Below are 22,403 nucleotides of genomic sequence, written 5' to 3' on the forward strand. Positions count from 1 at the left end.
ATGGTGACGAATGATCTTGCCGAGGGGGAGCAGGTAGATTATAAAGAGTGTTGGGCCGAGCACAGAGCCTTGAGGGACGCCATGGTTGACTGAGGCAAGGGGGGAGGATAAGCCGTTGGTGTTGACCAACTGAGTTCTGTTTGATAGATGTGATTGAAACCATGAAAGAGCTGTACCAGTGATGCCAAGGAGGTCAGATAGGTGTTTGAGGAGGACTGTGTGTGAAACCGTGTCACAAGCAGCGGAAAGGTCCAGGAGGATGAGGATACTGATGTTACCGGAGTCTGCAGCGAGATGGAGGTCATTGGTGATCTTGATTAGGGCGGTCTCTGTGCCGTGGTGTGCTCTGTAGGCTGACTACAGAGCACACAACAGCACAGAGACCGCCCTAATCAAGGTCACCAATGACCTCCTCCTCCTCGCTGCAGACTCTGGTAACATCAGTGTCATTTATGCATCAATTTTTGCTTTTTATGCATCAATTTCAATGGCCTTTCTGACACATGAATGTGAAGGACATGAAGAGTCAATAAGAATAAAGCACAGTTTCATCAATTATATTAGGAATTTAAAACATCAAATTATAGACATTGGCAAAATGCTTCCAAATACACCAAAAAACTTTTTGGTGTATTTGGAAAAAGCAAGAACCCATTGATAAAATGGGAAATAGCAAATGACCTGGGAGACCACAGAGGCCACTATGGTGGACAACTGAACAATACATTTATTTGTGAAAATAAATTCCTTTATTTACTATAAAACTAATCAGAACAACTCTCCATTAAAATAAGGATCAACCTGTTCAAGAGGGAGGGAAATGTGGAGAAACAAAATAATTGCTAATTTATCTAGGTTTCTTGAACTTATATAAATGTATATGAATGTCATTTAAATCTTCAGTTCAGGAAGTATGGGGTGGCCTAGCCTTTGAAAGATTCATTTCTACTAAGTGGGTTATTGGTTAAATTTCTCTCCCTCTCACACACACACACACACACACAGGGAGGCGGGTCTTCTGCTTACATTCTCAGAGAAGTGTCCACTTGTGTAGCAGGAGAGCGGTGCGATGATGACTCTAAACAGTACGATCTAATAACAGTACAGTTCTGGGGTATCATGAATTGAGCGATTCCACTCATTTTCATTCCACTCACTCTCTTTGCACTAGCACTGCTCGGATGTGGTAGTCCCCTGCTGAATGTTGCTTCAAGTCGGGTAGTCCACCATGGGCGACAGAAAATACTCTATGGCGAACTGTACGGTTTGCCTTGTACTTGTTCACTCTGACAGGCCTGACCCACTTGTGGTCCTGTGGTTCAGATCTGTATTTGGACAGCTCCTTTCTTTTTACGGGCAGACTTCAGCTGGAGCTATTCGCTGACATATTTAAATACCGCTGTCATTCTGATTTAATACGTCTACTTCTACTCTGTTTCGTGAAACTGTTTTGGTTTTATTATTTCTCATGTCATTCCAAGCATGTGAAAACATAGTGTATGAATTAAAGTAGGATGTGCATAAAAATTCGGGACAAATTGCGTCCCTTATTTATTCAGTAAGGAACAATGTATTTATTTTTCAATACAGACCCATCCCGTATTATAAGGGATGGGTAGCAGCCCTAGCTGCGCGCCGCTGCACTTTGTTTAATACAACTGTCTCCTGGTAATATGTAATACTTTAGCCGAATGGGGGTGGTAGCTCAGGAGGTAGAGCTGGTCATCTAGTAATCTAAAGGTTGCTGGTTCAATCCCAGGCTCCTGCTAGCATGTTGTAGTGTCCTTGAGCAAGACATTAACTCCTGATGGCTGCGTCCGTTGGTGTTTCAATAAATTGTAAGTCCCTTTGGATAAAAGCTAAATGTAATTCTTTTCAAACATGAAGCTTAATAGTAATTAAGTAATACTTGTCACTGTGAAATACTGTATGGTTCTTGATCACAAACTCCATACACAATACTGAACCAACGATCTGGATGAAAACCGAACGACGCCATGTTGGAACTGTCCTGAATACAAGTCTAATTCTTTTTGTGTTGGGATTCGTCAGATCCATGACATTTATAATGTTGGTGAGGTCCCAATTGTTGACCAATCACTAGATTGCAATGCCATCATGTCACCTGTGTGCCGTCATTTACACATGCGCGCACATTGTGGCGATAAAAATATGTTTTTTAACTAATTATTCCCCAATAATGGACCGATCTAAATCAAACTTTGATGACAGCATGTCAGAACTGCCCCGAATACACATTTTATTCTTCTGGTCTGTGAGTGCAGTGTATCCATGACATCCACACACCACTGACGTCAGTCAGTCCTTCAGGGCAAGACCCCTAATAAGAGAATATTTAGCAAAAGTGTATTCCGTCCATCTCCTCTCTTCCATCTTATCCTACCTGCAATGCTGTCTTTTGCGTAATCCTCTGAGCCCTGTCCTACATGACAAGCCTATGACCAGAAACTGGTTCCCTGCAAGATGCTAATGTTTCTTCGAATAATGTAGCCGATCCGGCATCCATTGCAGCCTGGCTGTTCTGGAATGGGGATTCCTCCTTCCATGAGCCCTTCTCAAGGATTTTTCGGCATAGTGGGGTTTTTCAGGAGTTTTCCCTCGCTTGGTTTGGGGTTAAGACCAGAGGATGTTGTTTATTTCCATGGCCTCAAAATGGGCTCCTTTTGAAAATATAGCTTGAATAAGGGCTATAAATAAATTTGACTTGCTGAAGCTGTGAGAGCACCCCTACCTGCTCATGGTGCATTCATTCCATACAAGAGCTGCTAACACCGCCGTACTGTTAATACCTACACTACCCAGATTAATTCTATGCTGGTCTATCTACATTGCATTCGTCTCATCGATAAGACAGGCATATTTGGCTAATCCAAAGCATTTGGATCCTGGTTCCTATTGCCTAGGTATGTATGTTCCTAGGCAATAAATACATTCTTCATCTAAAAGCGTTTCGGCATGCTAAGCTAACCTGAAGTTTTAGGCGCTGGTCCCTACTGCCTATGAACATTGCATGCATCTGATCTAAAAAATTCTGCTCCCATCTTTCCATGTTGTCCTACCTGCACTTTCACTCCCCTTCCTCCTGAGCCAACGAGCACCCCCGATACTGGCAAGCCCATAACAAGGACCTGGTCTCTGCAAAACGTATGAAGTATCTGGGTCTTCGGCTGCCCATGAGCATTACAGTATCCTTTCTGTTTTGTTTCTTTTTGTTGCTGCAGGTCAGTGCTCCACTGTCTGTCAGAATTGCACTGAGATAGCAAGTTCACCTCTCCTGCCCATCTGGCTGGATTGCATTGAGTGGAGGAGGTAATGATTCAAGGTCCTGATCATTTGAATCAAGTTTTTCCAAATACTTAATTGTGGAAAAATTGTGAAAAGGCCTGAACACATTTGCCAATGTTCTTCTTTGCCTCCAGGTGTAATATCAACTCTGGGTTCCAGCCAATGATCTTTTTCCCATTATTTGCATACTGTAACCCCGCCCCTCGACGGCACCTAGCTTGAGTGGCACCTTGCTTAGTGAGAAAAGAGGCATGGGAGATGTGAGGGGCTCGCCTCCCACTCTCACTCCGCCAGTCAAGGCATGTCGTAAATAATTCGACATGTGTAGTTTGAGGGGGTGAATATCTCAAAATGTGCAATAATTCAAAATAAATTATGTTGATTTTTAAAAAAGGATACCTTTAAGGAAAGCTGTACTACCCACAACTAAATAATGGTGCTGCAGATAAAGGACACAACTCCTCATCCGGAAAATAAATATCTGTCAAATGTCAAAAATCATACTTTCACTGCAAGCCTCCCTGAGTCCATTTGTGAAATGGGGCACAAAGGACATCGATAAATATTCCAAAGACATTTCGGCTTGGAAGGAATTGGTCCGTTAGATGTGGATCATCTTAAAACCATTGGCTCTGTGCCACAAATTGAAATATGGAATATGAAAAGGTCCCATAGAGGCTAATTGGCTCCTGATCCATGGATAAGTCAGTGGCTATGATACCAGGAAAGGGATTTATGCCCCATTGGCAATTGTAGCATGGAAGGGATTGGTATCCATAAATCACACATTCCATGATTTCAGCACTCAGGTAACCTCAGTTCCGCAAGATTGAAACTACAAGATTTTGGAAATACTAAATAGTAATGCTCGGTTGCACCATTATCAAACGTTGTTCATTGGCCTGTATTCAGTATATTGATTTCAGATACAGATATTCTGTATCTTCAATGAGAAAAGTCTGAGCTATGGTCAATACTACCACTCACTTCCTCCAATTTCTTTATTTATTTTTATCATAGATTATAATCTAACTGGTGCCTCAAAATACATCAACAATAATTTGTATTTTATCTTTTCTTCCCTAAGATAATCTTTACACTGGATGATAAAAAAAAGACTTTATGAATCAATGGAGACACTCCCTCATTACTTGTACCAGAATAGCAAGTCCAGGACTTGATGGCAATGTTTTTTCCTATTTCTTCATTAGCTGTACTGGTACAACCCATGGACAATTTGTGCAGCGTGTTGTTTTTCCATTAAAAGGCGTGGTTGCTAAACCAAGAGGATCTGCTTCACTTAGCCAAACCTTCTTAGCTCTGGCTTTTCATTACTGTGACAATAAAACAGAATCATGTTAAAAAGAAACAATACCGTTCTGATTGTCATAAACATACCGTTTACTTAAAGGAGCAATAGACATCATTTGTGTCACTGTCACAAATGCAACCGGATCACGTTATCCTTTCCTCAGAGCACTCCATGCAAATGATCAACACCACTTTAGAAATATGTTCACTCAAGAGGTTAATTGAAATTGTCACAATTTTAGTAAAATTGTATTTCTTTTGGTTGCGCAATAATAGACATATATATATATATATATCCTCTTTGCCATATACACCACCTCACTGGGCCTGATCATCCGCTCACATGGCTTTTCATATCACTGCTATGCGGATGATACTCAACTCTATCTGTCCTTCCCGCCCGACGACCCCACTGTCGCCGACGCGGATCTCGGATTGTCTCGCTGACATATCCACGTGGATGAAGGATTATCATCTTCAACTTAATCTGGCGAAAACGGAACTGCTGGTCTTCCCGGCCAAACAAGGTATTTATCAAAATATTGATATTAAAATCGACTCTCTATCTCTTGTTACTACCAAGGCTGCAAGGAATCTTGGTGTCATTATTGACATGGACCATGGAGGACCATGTTGCCGCCGTCTCCCGGTCCTGCCGCTTCGCACTACTCAACATCCGAAAAGTCAGGCCGTACCTGACCCAATATGCCACTCAACTGCTGGTACAAACCTTGGTGATGTCCCGTCTCGACTACTGCAATGCCCTCTTAACAGGCTTGCCGGCCTGTGCGGTGAAGCAACTACAGATGATACAGAATGCGGAGGCGCGACTGGTGTTCAACCAGCCAAAGAGGGCACATGTCACTCCGCTGCTCATCAAGCTCCACTGGTTACCTGTAGCCGCTCGCATCAAGTTCAAGTCTCTTATGCTGGCCTACAGAGTGATTGCTGGGAATGCTCCCGCCTACTTAAATGCTCTTGTAAGAGCACATGTTGCCCCCCGGATGCTGCGCTTGTCAAATGAGCGTCGCCTGGCTCTGCCGGCCATACAACCGAGGCAATCGAAGGCTATTCTCATTTGTAGTTCCACGTTGGTGGAACGAGCTGCCAGAAATGACCAGAGCAGGGACCTCCCTCTCTGTCTTTAAGAAGCACTTGAAGACCCAGCTCTTCAGTGAGTACCTCCTGTCCTAACCTACAATTACTTAGCACTAGCTAGCAGTATTTATTGTTACACTAATGTTGTTGTTACACTAATCTCTGTCGCAATGTAGCTTGAATGTTATTCTCCCTTGTAAGTCGCTTTGGATAAAAGCGTCTGCTAAATGACTAAATGTAAATGTAAATGTAAATGTATATATATAGACACCGCATTGACTGCTTCAGCTCATCACCGCAATATGTCAACATCATCGCTGTATTGGAACGGGCGAGACTGGCCTGTAAACAAATACAAGTAAATGGGGGAGTTTTTTCTGGATAAAAAGCACTATAACGTTTACATTTGTCAACCGATTTCAGCGAGTTGTTTTTATATGCAATGGTTTATGATCTACGTGGAGTAGATTGTTCCACCGTCCGCCATTTCCACTAATGGTTGCGCACTGGTTGACGCACTTCTGTGACGCACTGCTGTAAATCTATAATTTTCCTGGTAGTTTGTAGCTGGTGGCAGGCCCAATGCATTGTGATATCAAGGCTTATAGGGAACCAATCTAAGTGCTGATGGTGTCATTATGTAATAGCCATCATACTTTTCAATTAACATTAACTTAATAATGATAAGTAAAAGCAAAATTTTGTCGATCGCTCCTTTAACATCAGAGCTGTACTCAAGACAATTCAAGATGAGACACAGTCAAGAGTGAGGAGACCACTGGGGAATTTGTGGACTTTTTTTTCTTTTCTTTTCTTTTTTGAGGCTGAAGTAGAAACAAAATTAAAATGTTCTTGTTGGATCTCCTTTTTCATTCAATATAAATTTCAAAACCACCTGATCTTAAGTCTGATCTTGTGTAATCCCAGTGTAATCAGTCTAATTCAAGTCAATAATTCAGTCAATGCGTTCTTCGAAAAGAAAATACAAACTTGAGACCAATTCCTGACCAAGTACTATAACCCTGGTAACTATAATCTCCAGATGCAATTCATTGTGTACACATTACATTAGGATATTTGTCAAGTAAAATAAACAAACTATCAAACTAAAAAAAGAAAGAATGGAAATAGAAATATTGAGTGCCTCAGACATAAAATAAAGAGCAGAGAGCAAGAAGGCTATGAGACTAAATCCAAACAGACTCTGAATCGAAAAAAAACCTCAAGTCAACAGAGGCTCATGGCTGGTGACCACAATGACTGAGGAGAGAGTCAAGGCCTGCGGAGTCATGGAATTAATCCAGATCCCCAACCAGGCAGACAAACATAGCGAGAGAGACAGACCGAGTAAGAGAGAGATGGTTCTAAAAAAGAGAGTTTCCCAGTTAAGTGCGTCAACTTTGGAACCAGTGGAACATGTCCTCCTTCCTAAGACGGTGCTTGCATCACTCAACTTTGACCACATGGCATGAATTGAGGCAGGCTGCATTCAGGCTGAATCCTGCTGTGACACATCCAGCATATCCACTAACCCTGCATTCTGACAACAAAAATAACCCACTGCAAGCTATGCGTGGGGCTCCCCATGGCCGCAACACTAAACAAAGATTTAACATTTTTATATCCATTACGCACAGTTTAAGCCGTGGGGAAAGAGCAAAGAATATCCAGCCATTTATTTATGGGTTGACAATGACCATGGAGCCGTGTCCTTTAGAAAGCTTCTGTGATGCATACAAGAGAAAAACACCACCGTACTGAATAAAAATAGCGATCATACAAATGCACGCGGGAACACCGACCACTGCAATAGCCACGAATGGGGAAAGTCAAGTCAAGTCAAGTCACACTTTATTTATAGAGCGCATTTCATACCAGGGCAACACAATGCGCTTTACAAAGAAATACAAAAAAGAAAAAGAGAACGTAGTTGTCAGCCGGTCATTACAAAAGAATGCCACTGAAACAACAGCAACAACAAAAGAAACAACAAAGACAACAAAAACAACAATAAAAGCGACTCCAACCACAATGGCAGCAAAAGCAACAGTAAACAACAAGGGCAGCAACAACAGCCACAGGAACAACAACAACGGTAGCAGCAACATCGACACCAGCAGCAACAACAACAACAGCAATGTACACGCAAAGACGTCACCGGAACCGGAAGTGGTGGCTCTCACCAGAACTGGAAAGGTCACTCAGGTTAGAGATGGTTAAGTCGAGGTATAAGGCTACGTTAGGTTGAGGTATAAGGCAAGCGAGAGTCAAGTTTAGGTACAAGGTTAGCAGCAGCAACGACAACACCAGTTAAGGTATAAGGTTAGCGGCACCAACAACAGCACCAGCAGCAAGAATAACAACTAGCGGCTACTGTACAGCAGCAACAATAGCAGCAGCAAAAACAGCAGCAACAGCGTCACCAGAACTGGAAGTGGTAGTTCTCACCAGAACCAGAAATCTCATCTGTATTGAGTCAACAGTTCTCAGGGAAGCATGCACAGCAAAGACGTCACCGGAACCGGAAGTGGCAGCCCTCACCAGACACTGAGATTTCAACTGTGTGCACCATTTAATCTAAATCCAGTCACGGTGGATGGTGAAGTTTAGGTATAAGGGAAGCAGCAGCAACAGAAAACAGCAGCAGCAATAGAAGAGACAGGAGAGACACACAGGAAAGCTACCATCATCATCATCATCATCATCATCATCATCTTCCTCCTTATTTCTCGGTCAGGATCCCATTGTGGTCCTCTTCCACCCCCCAACCCCATCACCCTGTGACAGAAGCCATCTGGTTGGCTGATGGAATACCTGGCTTAATCAACTCGGTGGGAGTCTGGTAGAGCTCCAATAGCATACAGAGAGAGCGAGAGAGAGAGAGAGAAAGAGGAGGAAAGGGAGAGAGAGAGAGACGTGAGACTTGGAGACGTGCAACCACAAGATAATGGGCATTCCAGCGAGATGAGCACCAAGGAGGCGATTACCGCAACAGAGCAGACCTTGGGGCTTAATATAATCAGCCCCTTTAAATGGGGGTGAATTAATGCTCCACAATCCCCTCCAAAAAAAGAAGAAAAAGTTCACAATAATTTCTAAAGAGTTAAAAAAAAATTGATCTTATGGCCATCCGCTGATTAACAAATATGTTATAATTCCTGTAGAATCTGTTAACAGCTATCAGGGCCCGAGTGGTTTGGTTTTGGTGTTGGGGGGGCAAGGAGTGGGGTCTAATTTAAGGGACCTCCGCACTGCCAATTACACAGCTCTGCCAAACATGTCAACATTCCCGTTAATGTGCCAGATGGCGCTGCTTTGATCCAGATTTATGTGCCTCACCTCCCCTGATTATCTCACAACTTGGCAGGGCCGTTTTCCTGTCTCCACAGTTTGCCTGTCTGTCTGACTGTCTGTCTGTTTTTGCATCTTCCTCGCCCATTATCCCCACCCTGCTGCCCTACGTGACCATCCTTTTCCTACTCATTTACATAAGTACTATTTTAATGGATTGTTTGTGTTTCCCGTTCCCGTTGAACTCTCTTACTAACAGCGGCACAGACCCTGTTGAAAGCGTCCAAAGCTTTCATTCGCTTGAGGCAATGAAGTTATTAGGCAGTGAGCTGCACCGCCGGTAATGTGTCTAGACTTGTTTCCTTCAAGCAAAAAAAAAAAAAAAACAGATAAAAGATAGCAGATAATAGTAACTTCTAAATTACGAGAGGTTTATATTGTGGAGATAGATGTCACAAAGCCTGTTTGAAGTGTTCAGGACTATACTGTAGAAGAGAGTTGTTTTTTTTATGTGATGGTGTGCGTAACATTTCACCATGGGCCCACGCGGAATCCCGAAAGTCATCAACCTGCAGGTGTCGTGGGCTTCTGCACCACCCCGATCAAACACTGCCACCTACCTCTTAAAGCCCTGCCATCCAAAAGACTATTCCTTTACTTGCCCTGGCAATTTGTTTTGGTTTGGGATGGCGTGTCTCTCTGTTCGCCTTGAAGCTGTTTAATGTGGAGCAGTGTTTTACATTCTGCCATTAAAAGCCACACTCTTTAAAAAGGCGCTTTCTTTATTTTGAACATGTCTTATAAAAATAACTAATGAAAGTGGCTTTGAATCCCAACACGAGAAACTGCTGTTGCATGAAGGAGAAAAAAAAGAAATCACCCTATTCCCTTGGAGCTGCTGCCAAGGTCTCGTGGCTCCAGCTAAGTTGATTTTTATTGGTTGGACAGGAGTCGCTCACCTTAGAAGGGCCGATCCCCCACTTTTTACAGTTTTTTGGTCTGCTACGCTAATTTGATACAATAATCCCATCCACCAATGCCAATTACGCACACACACACACGCACGCACACACGCACACACACACACACACACACACACACACACACACACACACACACACACACACACACACACACACACACACACACACACACACACGCAGCCACCCCCAACACATCCCAAAATCATAGCAAGACAAAGTCATTCTGAGAATAAGCTCACTTTAACTTGAAGCACACTAAAGCATTGTCCTAAATTTTCTTAAGTTAATATATTCAGCACTAATCGATTAGTCAGGCCTCTAGGTTCTCTAATTCTAGGTTTTCAGAAAGAAAGACATGTTTTCTGATTAGTTGACTAAGTTTGGAGATGTTTTTTATGTTTCCTTTTGACAAACACTAAATTACAAGTCTTTGATTCAGATTGTACCATGGATGTTGTGGATATTTGGGCTGTGTGGTACACACTCCACAGAACTGAAGACTTGTCCATCCATCCATACTTTTTTTAAAAGATTCATTGCAAGGTTCTTATTTCAAATAAAAAATCCAATATGGTGTAGCCAAAATGCTGTTCTTGTTGAGAGACAATGGACCATTTATTGGCCAGAAATTCATAAACAATAAGTCTGTCTTTAAAAAAAATTTAGGCATGGATCGCAGCACTTTTGGGTGACTGATGGAAACAGTGCTGATGTGGAAAGTAGCACACAACAAAGGAAATAATTCACTATGAAATTATATATATATATAAAAATATATAAATATATATATATATATATATATATATATATATATATATATATATAAAACAAGAACAAAAACAAACAAACAAACAAACAAACAAAAAAAAAATTATATATACACACCCAGAAAATGTGCCACAGATGGGGGTTGAAATCAATACGGTAGCAGCTGGTCACATCTGCATCAACCCTGCAGCTAATGGAAGCATCTTTCCATCGTCGGACCGATCATTTCACTGAGTAAAACCAGAGCTTGGCTCTTCCATCTTTATTCTAGTGTGTCTGGCTAGACGCTTAAGTCGACAGGTCCACCATTTGTTGATATGAAAACTGATATAAATCTATTCCACACCAGGAAGATGGCTTCAACAGCATGGCGCGCCACAGTATGAACAGCGACCTTCGGTAGCCTTGAGGCGAAAACAAAACTACTCACAGCGATTTTATTGTTCAAACTGCCCTTGGAGCGTTGTCCAGACGAAGGGGGAAAACCCTCAGGGAGCTGAGCCCCGAACGTGAAATGCCTTTGACAGCTTGGCGGCTGCAGTGGCTGAGTGAGTCCTTCCTCGGGCGCCAAGGCAGGAAAGGATTACCAGGTTATCGTATGCCGGATTACAGCAAATTCTCATTATAGTGGCCACTTTGGAAACCAAACTGGCGGAGCAGTGCTGTCCAAGTATGTGCCACGGAAGGCTGAGGAATATGCAGGATTTTCACTTTGACCAACTGCTATCCAGCAGATGATTTCAATAATTCGTTTTTGGCTCACTTGTTGGAGGTGAACCCTTTAGCAAAATGAACTGGTGTAGCCTTTGGTTGGGGACATACAGTAACGCCACAAAAAGTCAGCTCTTTTTGCAAAAATGCACTCCTGCTAATAATTCAGATTTCTAGGGCATGAATAATTTATTTTTCCACGTAACAAATGGAGTTTGTGTTAGTGTCTTTGGCTTGTAATCATATGCAAGAATCCATCATTCAGCTGCGTGGCTTTGGCTAAACATTAAGAACGGTTGAAATGGTCATCGCCTTCCATTTCTTTTCACCCATTAACGTGTAGCGAGATATTTGGGTTCTCGCGTAACCTGAACACATATGCTAAAATACTGAACAGACTTCCTTCCTTTCTCTCTTCCCCCCCCACCAGAACATTTTAACTTTTACTCCCCCCACCTCTTCCTTAAGACATTTTAAAACAATTTATAACCACAGAGTCACAACAAGGAAGTAGTATACACAGTATGTAACACCACTTGCATATCTATTACACACCGCAGGTGGGATGGTATCATCATTATTACAAAGATTGCCAAACTGCGACCTACACCTTACTTTCCTGAAATACCACAAAACGATATGGTGGTAGCGGATAAATATAGTAAGTACGGTAGTATATATCTGTGGTGGATGGGATGGCTGGAGCAGCCACACCTGACGCCCGTTGGTTGGGCTAACAAGCAGCAGGTTTAAAAACCCCATCCACAAACACTTAGGATAGAAGCCCTGTCATGACATGTTCCGTCTGCGCCTGGCTAAGTCCACCTAGCCTCAGCTCGAGAATAGCAACCCTCTGTCGTCTGTGCCGGAGGGTCCTGAACACACCACTTGGGTGGTGGCAAATCTGCCACACTGGCACCTGAGCAGGGACTCTTCGGCACAGGGAAGGGACACAGAAGGGCCGTCCGAAGACGCCCTGGAGCCACCAGAGGTTCAACCGGCGCCCCCAGCACCAACCTTCTCCCGACGGGCAGCAGCACCTTGGGGGTCTGGCGGCGCACCAGGAGAGAAGCAGCGCAGCAACCACCACAGGTCACCGCTGGCAGCTAGCTTCTATGCCCAGCAGGCATCACCAGGACCATCCAGCAGCCAGACCAACCCTCTCTTGACTGTCAGCAGCAGCACTTGGTGGGGGTCAAGCAGCACAGCAACCACCATAGGTAACCGCTGGCGGATAGCTTCTCCTCCCTGCAGCCATCGCGAGGACCATCCAGAAGCAAGGTCACCCCTCCAAGCAGCCTTGGCAGCAGCCAAGTCCGGCCACGGCGTCACCAGCCAGCGCAACAGCCTGAGGCCCCATGCTCCGGAAGGGAGGAGGGGGCAGTCTGGGGGCGCCCTGGTGGAAGGAGGGCGGTCGACCATACTGCTCTGGGAAACCCAGGTCCTCTGGGAGGGGACCTGTGTTTTTTTTTTTTTTTTTTTTTTTGGACATTTGTTCGTTTAAGGTATAGGAACCCCTGGTCAGAGTCTGTATTTTTTAGGTATAGCAGTTTGGTGTTGGGTATGTGGTGGATGGGATGGCTTGAGCAGCTACACCTGAAGCTTGTTTGTTGGGCTAACGAGCAGCAGGTTTAAAAACCCCATCCACACGCACTTAGGATAGGAGCCTTGTCATGAAATGTTCCATCTGCTCCTGGCTAATTCCACCTAGCCTCATCTCTACAATAAACGGGTGTTACCCCCCCGTTGTCTGTCTCTGTGCCGGAGGGCCCTGAACACGCCACTTGAGTTGTGTGGTGGCAAATCTGCCACAATATCATTATTTTATATATAATTTGGACCTTATCCAAATGAAGTTATCAAAATATTATACAAACCCCGAGTTAGGTTGGTTAGGTACTGTATATCAAAATACAGTTCTATACTTTAAAACCTTCAAGAAATGTCTTATATAGTCAACATGCAAAAGAATCTCTTCACAGATAACTTATTGTAGTGGTTTCATACACAGACCATAGCGTCCATAAACACAGCACAGATAATGAAAAGGCATTTGGAATTTTGTGCTAAGAATCAAATTAGGAAGCCACCGGGGAGTTTTGTAAATCACTTCAGGCGACTGAAACAAATACTGTGAGTCGGACGCATCGACAGTCTGAAATGTCGGGGAAAAATATCTTTGCAATTAAGTGGCTTAAAAGGAGCTCTGAAAATGGGGAAAATTCTAGTTGTGAGTTAAGATGTCACGAGAATAGGACTAATTTGATGGTGTTCACTTTTTTGTCCCTGAACAAAAAGGATGCAAAGAAAATGGCTGAAGGAGGAAAAATATGTATACTTTTTGTGTGTCAAATGTCTGCTGTTCTCATTAAAAAGTACATTATTTTAAGAAATGGTCTCTTTTCAGTTTATGGACTGCATTGTTTTTTTTTAATAGTCTTCCAGCCATCCTAATTTATTTTAATTTGGTCCTCATGATTTGATGCTAGAAGCTGAAAATTCATGGACCCCTGACTGGTCCCTTTGCTTTGGTTGGAGGATGGGTGGAACGAGGTCTGTTCTGTATGAGCTGAAGTTAAAGTCAGGATAGTTACCATTGTTACTATACTTGGTTAAGAGAACGCACATAGTTCCCATACATGATATAAAATTGAAAGAAACTATTCTGCAAATATGGTCATATGCGTCATAGGTACATCAGTGAATTTGAAATGAAAGAATTTACTAAATATTGAAAGAATTTGCTAAATATTGAGTGTGGCTTTAAGATCATCTTACCCAATGTCATTGACTTTCATTGGACTAATCATATTTCTGATCAGGTGAACGCTACTTCCATTAAAGACATGCGCATTCTTCAGGACACTTCAAATTCAAACTTTTTTTCCCTTTTGCATATAGTTCTCCTGATAAGTAATTGCCGGGGTAAGGTCTTTTGCTTCAGTAGTTCTCTCAGGCTTCGCCACAGAAGGAGATGGGATGGGTTTGTTAGCTGATGGGGGGTTGGGGAGGCGAGTAGTTCATCAGCAAATCCTCACTGAGCCCTTTTCTTCACGGTATCCATTTTCGAGGAGAAAATATGACACAGAACTTCCATTACCGTCTTGGCAGATTAAGCCGCTGTCAATAAAGAGGGAAATGAGACTAATTATTTCCTGAGTGGAAGTCAAAAAATTCTTTGAGAATTTTTTTATTTTTGTATTCAGCATCCCTGGCTCCAGGGGTTTGGAGAATCCGCCTCTATAAGCCCTTGGGTAAACATCTACCTGTATTCTGCTGCTACCCGTGAGCCAGCCAGTAATTCAATCCAAACAACTTCCTTGCAGCACTTAAGCTGTTGGTACCATAAATTAGATGATGCACTGATGTCACTCGCTTCACTCTTGGAACACTGGTGTCCCCCCCCCCCCCCCGCTCTCACACACACACACACACACACACACACACACACACACACACAGACACACACTTACTTACAGCCTTCCCTGTATTAGCCAATTAGCCATCTTTGTCCATCTTCTTTCAACGATAACCGAGTCATTAATTTATAGCTCAACATTCCCTCCTTCAACATACATGTAATGGCATAAAGCATGCCAGGTTTTAATAACCTCAGAATAGTGACACGTCAACAACTAAATTTTTGTGGAGTGGATAAAAAAACTGAAAAAAACATTGTAATGAGGCGTAGTACCAGCGACCTGTGATCCAGAGGAACAGCAAATGGTACAACGGGTCTTTTTCTCCAAGTATATCGGATCAGAGGTTTGTCCCCAAACAGAGCCTGCATTCTCTCACTTGTTGCAAATAAATGGTTTACAGGATTTTCCTCTATGCGTTGCCTTCATGAGAGCCATACTGGGGATTTCTCTCTGTGTTTGGCAGAGGAGGCAGCCTGTCAACACACCCCATCAAGGGAGCCTGTTTCCATAGATACTTTCAAAAAAGGAAAATAGAAAGAAAAAAAATTAACTAAATTAAAACTGCTGCCGCCAAATTTCATATTCTTTTCCCTGTTGCTCAATTGGTATGAACAAGGGTGTTATGTTAAAAGAGCTGAGACTTAAATAGTGTCATACACAGTAACAAAACAATGGTACTGTTTTTGCTTACTGAATGATCTTTTTTCCATCAAATTCTGTCCAACAAAAAAAAAAAAAAAGGAAGAAGGCGGTGATGTCTTGAAAACTAGTGGAACAAGAAATTAAGTCCTTATCCGCACATGGTAACATCATCAACCCAACAGAATCAATTGTCAAAGTCCCGCTCATTAGCTTCGCAGCCACGTGAACTGTTGACTCACGTCACGTGGCAGCTTTGGCTTGTCAACAATAGCCAAAAAAGGTTTTTTTGGGTCTTCAACCTGGGTGAGCTCAAGCCTCTTGCAAGAACAAAATACAGTATACTTCATAATTTTAACAAGATCTCGCCACTGAGAAAGCGAGACAATTTAATGTTAATTGATTCTCGGGTGTGTTAAGGGGGATGGAGACTAGCTGATAGTGCTTTCAGATGTTGCTGAGACCTGGGAAGTCTAGCAAATACACGCAAGAAACCCTCACCAGCAGTGTCAAGGCTAAGAGACAGAAAATCTATTGACCTTGATCTATTGATTTTGTCTAAAGATCCTGTTTACCCTTGCAACTTTTTCATTCTCAGTCCATCCTATTTTGAATTAAACATTCTATTTTTTCTTGAAGGTACATTTTCAAAGAGGGACTACAAAGTAGGCGAACTGATTAAGACATCACACAAAACAATTCTCTAATTTCCCAGTTTTTTCACTGACATGTTCATCGCCCGTGATGAAACCCAGCAGTCAAGTCTGCGGTTCAAACGCTCTGCACAAATAAGGAGGATTTTTAAGTCAGTCAAGTAAATTCATTCAGGGCTCTTAATTTGTGAAGAGTGTCTTGAGTCAGAGATCTGAATAAAGAGATGAGAGATACTTTTGTTTTTCCTCCATGTTTCTGTATCCCTGAGGGCGTTTTTTCATTTAAGAATGCCGACTGTGCCCCAGATGGCCTGAAGTGGAGCAGTCTGCTATTAGACCGCTGTCTACCAGGGGATTTTACAGAAACCAAGGATTTTTATCTGTTTTTTTTATTTTTATTATTTTATTTTTTTTTATTTTTCAAATAATCCAACTCCTAAAACCAGGAACAAGACCTAATAAATGGAGAGTTATACAGTAGCACCTACTGTAAGTTTACAATCCTCTCCACTGCTCTTGCTATACCATATCCAGATGTTTGGGCGAAGCTTGCCATCAAGCCCCCCAATATGAATGTAAGATGCAGTCGTGAGCTGTTAAGTACCACATCTGCTTTGTAATCACACCCCTTACCAAGCAGAAAAATACTAATTACTCTGAAACAAGATGTAAGTTTTGTAGGGCATTTGACGGTTTACCTTTCTTACCTGGATATGAGTCCATGTATTGCCGCTCACTTTTGCCAGAAGCTTATGTTGTCGCTGTGTAGTGAACAAAGATTTGGGTTTGGCCGCTTTATGTAAATATATAATGTGCAATTTTGTAAATTAGCCCATCATACAGGTATCTAAGCAAAGGGGTCAAATTACTCACAGAAAAGGTTCTTTAAAGAGACTTCTACAATTTCAAACTTCACATAGTTGCTATTCAACATTGAGTTACAGCATATCTCTTTAGCTCACATAAAATAAACTGTCTAAACAACACTTTACTCAACAGTGAACACTATAAGTTATGGCCAAGGAACACACAAAGGCACACCCACAGAAATGTATAAAACAACTTACTGTACAGTACAGACACATTTTCCTAAGAGGATGAAAAGGTTGTGCAAAATTATTGAGGACTTATTTGATTGTTTCTGGACAAGTTGTATATTCTCCTTCCACTATTTAATAGCTGCCTTTGACTTTTACAGCCTAAAATCATGCGCCCTCAATTCTGAGCCACTGTCATGGTGCAAGCATTTTTTTTCACTTGCACCAAAGCGAATCATGCAAGGTCACTTTATTATACTGGTTATTATCTTGTGTCAGACTGTGTTTTTCAAGAGGTGTGGACATGGAATATTTATGAGCTCTGGTTTTAATCGAAAATTCCATTCCGTTAAAATGAATACCACTCATTATATGGCTACCAAAAATGCCATAACCGTATTGGTGTAGGAGTATGTTAAATGCTGGCAACAATATCCACTTGTCACAATCCTAACTATTATTATAACAAGATCCTCCACTGTTACTGAAAAAACTTCCAAATTTGGGGAATCTTTGACTGACCTTCACAGCTAGATCTGAATTTGAAAAAGTGGATGGTGGAACACATAGTGAGTTATAGTACAGTGAGTGGGACAAAATTCGGCTCTAAAGCCATGTTTGGAATAATGAAAAGGAGAGTTAAAAATTCCCCCAGCATGTTGGAACTCTTTCTCAGGAGATGAGGGCATAAGGGTGGTAAAGCAAGAGTTACCGCAGTTAAGTAGCTACAGTTCTATGAGGGGCGTGCCTCCTTCATAAAACCTAATGGTATACATCCAACTGTGTAAAAGGACTCCTGAAAATGTATTAATACACTTGCTTTAGCCAATCAGGATGGAGCAGCAAAGCCATATAAGCCCATGACACCCGCAAATCGTCTCCTGAAATCAATTCAGCAAGAATGATAGGGGTCATGATAAGGGGGAAGGGGAATGATAGCGGGGTAAAAACCCTAATGGGCTAGGTCTCCTTCATAGAACTTACATAACTGCAGTAACTCTCGTTCTATGTCAGGAGGCTCTGTCCCTTAGGGGCTATGCTCCTAATTGTTTACCAGGGGCGGAGACCTCCGATACTAAACTCCCCACTGGACCCCCACCACTAACACACCCCAGGGGTGCAACGGTGAAGGGTGAAACTGCCAAAGCCAGCAGTAAACCTAATTTACGTACACCCTCTCGTGATCCATGCCCATCGGGAAGCAACTTACATGATACACAATGTATTCACAGAGAAAGTCATTAAACACAGACAACACGGCAGAGAATCTAAGTAGTCAGTGAAAGACAATATTCCCTAAGTCGGCTCGGCCGCAACACTGACCACTGACTGGGAAAGAGACCTTGAGGATGCGTTGCACAGGTAAAAATGGACAAATGGAGATGGCAACGACCAGGACGCCGCATTACAAATGTCCTGAAGCCCCTAAAAAGGGCAATGAAAGCTGCCACACCTCAGGGAGAGTGGGCACGGAGAGTAGTATGTGCAGCCTGACCCATCGCCTCATATGTCGTGATAGATCGTGATTCATTTGCATAGCCAAAGACAGAGAGGCACTGCACAAAGTGCGGCTGGCCATAGACACTCCATAGCACACAAATTGTTGTCGTGACAACCACATTGAAGCTGTCTCATCCTCGTAGCGTGCCAGTGCGCGCACGGAACACAGATAGTGAAGTCGCTCCTCTCGCACACTCTGGTGAGGAGAAGGAAAAAAGCATTAAGAGTAACCACCATTGAGCTGTATCAACTTGTCACAACATTTGCCGTATATGGGTGCTTGGTGTTGCTGGGTCGCAACACTGCGCTGCTGAGATCGCCATTAATGGCTAAGCAGGTAGGACAGAGTGCACAGATCCCCGACATGCTTCGCAGAGGTCAGAACGATAAGCAGGGCCATCTTAAAAGACAACAGCTTTAACGAGATCTGAGACAAAGGTTCGAAGGACACACAACGGAACGTGTCCAAAACCAGCTCCAAGTCCCACTGAGGGGTGATCACATGCATCACAGGGCGTGCGCGTCGCAGCCCCATATTGAAAATCTTCACGAGTGGGTGACTAAACACCTGCCGGTTAGCGAAGCCCTTATGACAAGCCGAACCCCAAGACCCCTGGCACGGCCGGTGGTCCAGGGGTTCGGGTGTGACGTATGAGGCTGATGTGTTGAAGCCCGGCACCTTCAGGACGGCGGGGCTTCGAAGCTTATCATGGATGTATATCATTAGGAGTGTAGCCCTTAAGTAGCGGCGCCTCCTGACATAGAACTTTCAGTCCATCTTCTTAATTATGCAAAGGGGAAAAAGGTTTGCTGCATGTTTTCAACAGTGTGGGAGTCTCTGCCCACAGGGACGGGTTAAGGGATGGAGACAGAGGCTTTCTGGCACTGGGTCGCCTACATGGTGTATGTTTTTATTATAACAATAAACAGAAAGGCTTGTTGGCCAAAAGGATTAATAATAAACAATAATAATCAGCCTGGTGCAGGAGAAATGATGCTCCACACTGGGAAATTTTGGAGGGGCTGGGGGGCAGAAATCGATATACGATTTTATCGGGGGCTCGGAGCACGGTGGGGTTCCTGCGCACATAGAACATAATGTAATGAGGCAAATGTGGTCTCAGGATTTAGTAAGTAAAGTAGAAGTAAAGCATTAACACAAAAACATTCTGTTTTTACAAATTTAAGTCCCATAGCAACGGAACAGTATGGAGTTAGGACTTGGACAGTCCTTTAACTCAGTTGTATTTCAAAATGTTGTTTTATACATGTAGGAAACAAATGAAAATGAATAGATCTAAAATAAAATGACAGGCACAGGAGCTGGCGCGCACCGCTGTCTGGAGGAGAAACAAAAAAAAAAACCTCTGTTCCAATTCTCTGAATTAGGTTTACATTTTTCATTTTCCATACAAGTAAGAAACTAAAGAAACAAAATTAACCTATATCTTTCTCTATGAGATCATATTATATATTGCTATATTATAGTCACAAGATATGCATATTGATCGGCGGGTACGTTGGGCGGTTCCAAACAGCTGCTCCATGGACCCCAGGTGCCCTTCTTATCAGTTGCAATCAGTTTTTATTTTTATTTATTTTTTAATCAATGGGTATCGAGGTAGCGGATTGTCTGGGCAAGATATCTTCAAGAGGAATTCCTCATCAAGCTCGATCCTCGGCACACCTGCGATCTGCTGTGCACACAGCGGAATGCAGATCACGGGCGCCCCGACTGGGCGTCTCCTCCCAGTGATCAGCGCCCTGCCGTGCTGCTCCGTTTGACCAGAGCGACAAAATGCCTCGAACCGGAGCTGGGGCTCCATGTGCCTTTTCTTTTTGCGCTCTTTCCCGTCGCAAAGCCTCTCTACAGGACTGTAGAGGGAAAGTGAGACCTGATCACCAGTGGTTACTGGACAACTCAGAGGCGATAGTGGGAACAGAGGCGATAGTGGCGCCGCCCCTAGCGGTCGCCTGCGCCGGCGCTCCGGTTACTTTCTTACTCTTTAGTATTTTTTTCCTTTTTTTATCACAATGTTCGCCAGAAAAACATCAACAATTAACTCATACGGCCGCGATGCACTCATGGATATAAAAATTTCCCTAAACGAACAACTTGCAACTTGGAACACTCGCAACAACAACTACAACAACAAAAATGGAGTCGCTGTTCCACGAGCCGGCCCACGGAGGAAGCACCGAGGTAAACGAGGCGGCAGTCGGGTCAGAATGAGGACGCAACCTTACCGTCCACCTCTGCCAAGCATCCTTCTTGCTAACGTCCAGTCCCTGGAGAACAAGATGGATGAACTTCGAGCGAGGATTCAATTCCAGCGAGACACGAGGAACTGTTGCGTCCTCTGCCTGACGGAAACATGGCTGAACCCACTGGTGCCGGATGAAGCCATACGTCCAGCCGAGGCCTTCTCCGTGTTCCGCGGCGACAGAACGGGAGAGTCGGGGAAATCCAAAGGTGGAGGCGTCTGCCTAATGGTAAACAACCGCTGGTGTAACGCCAACAACACCAAATTCCTCTCCCACTCCTGCTCGCCGAACCTGGAACAGCTGACCATACTAGCTCTGTCGGTTCTGTACGATGTGTTGTGCGGATTTCAGAACAGACATCCCGACGCGGCTGTGGTGGTGACTGGGGACTTTAACAGGGCCAACCTTAAAAAAATTCTGCCGAATTTCCACCAACACATCACGTGTGCCACCAGGGGAGACAGAACTCTGGACCATTGTTACACTCCTTACAAGAACGGATACAAGCCCGTCTCGCTTCCTGCTTTCGGGAAATCAGATCACGCCGCGATCTCACTGCTTCCTGTTTACAGGCCTCTGATCGCGCGGGATCTGGTGATGACGAGGGAAGTGAAGCGGTGGACGGACCAATCAGAGGCTGCGCTTCAGGACGCTCTGACTGACGTAGACTGGGACATGTTCCAAGCGAGTTCAAGTGACGTCAGCGAGTTTACGGAGGTTGTAGTGAGTTTTGTGGCTACGCTCGCGGATGAAATCGTTCCCACGGTGAAAGTTCGGATATTTCCAAACCAGAAACCATGGGTTGATAAATCCATCCGCTGCGCTCTGAATGCGCGCACGGCCGCTTACAACGACGGACTTGTATCTGGTAACATGGACAACTACAAAGCGGCGTCGTACAATCTGCGGAGGGCGGTGAGGGACGCCAAACGGACGTACAGAGACACCGTGGAGCTGCAGATGGAGCGGGGGGACACAAGACGCTTGTGGGAGGGGCTGCGAACAATAACTAACTACAAGAGCAGCTCCTCCCCAGCCACGAGTGTGGACGCCTCCCTGGCCAACCAACTGAACTCCTTTTATGCGCGGTTCGAGTCTGGCAGCAGCACCGCTAGCTCGCCGGCTAATTTGAGTTACACCGCTGGGGACGAGCGCGCACACTCAGTGTCCGTGCACGAGGTCAGGAGGGCTCTGATGCGGGTGAACACCAGGAAAGCTGCGGGCCCAGACGGCACATCTGGACGAGTACTGAAGACCTGTGCTAACCAGCTAGCTCCGGTGTTCACCACAATATTCAACATCTCCCTGGCTGAATCAGTGGTCCCATCCTGCTTCAAGAGGTCCACCGTCGTTCCTGTCCCGAAGATCGCCTCTCCAACCTGCCTGAATGACTACCGTCCGGTGGCCCTCACCTCGGTG

Source organism: Zeus faber (assembly GCF_960531495.2).
Source record: "Zeus faber genome assembly, chromosome: 21".
NCBI classification, from domain to species: domain Eukaryota; kingdom Metazoa; phylum Chordata; class Actinopteri; order Zeiformes; family Zeidae; genus Zeus; species Zeus faber.